Here is a 520-nt window from a genome sequence, read left to right as displayed (position 1 = left end):
AGTTCACAGCAATGCAAACAACTTCCTGTTGTATATATATATATATATATATAGAAGTTAAAAAAATAAACTTTAGTATGATGTGTTTTTGGCTAAATTAAATAAGACTTCAAAAAGCTGAAAATAAATTGAGCCTTAGTCTGTGTGGAATTCTTTTTTGTTGAAAAAAGGATACAAATAAGTAATTGTTCATTGGTGTAAGAAACCACCACATCCTTCTTACATGCTGCCATTACAGGAAATAATAAAAGGCTCCAGAATCTTTAGAATAAATGACACTTTAATAATTTTCTGAAATGCTCTTGACTTGGTAAAATAATCAAAACAATTCTGGTGACAACAATCAGAGTAGAGGTACATTATACTTTTCACATTTGCGCTTTTATTTTGAAGGATTTACAAACCTTCCTTACCTCGCTGACTGACTGGATGCTCCTCTCCTCTGCAGAGCTGCTGTACCAACAGCCATGCACCAGTTTATTCAGGGATTAAACGCAGAGGCAGAGAATTACCAAAACAT

The sequence above is a fragment of the Rhamphochromis longiceps genome, linkage group LG2, assembly GCF_057381845.1.
Source record: "Rhamphochromis longiceps isolate RC_006_pf linkage group LG2, R_longiceps_female_GT1.1, whole genome shotgun sequence".
NCBI classification, from domain to species: Eukaryota; Metazoa; Chordata; class Actinopteri; order Cichliformes; family Cichlidae; genus Rhamphochromis; species Rhamphochromis longiceps.
The sequence above is the reverse complement of the archived record's forward strand: the minus strand, read 5'-3'. Positions refer to the sequence as shown.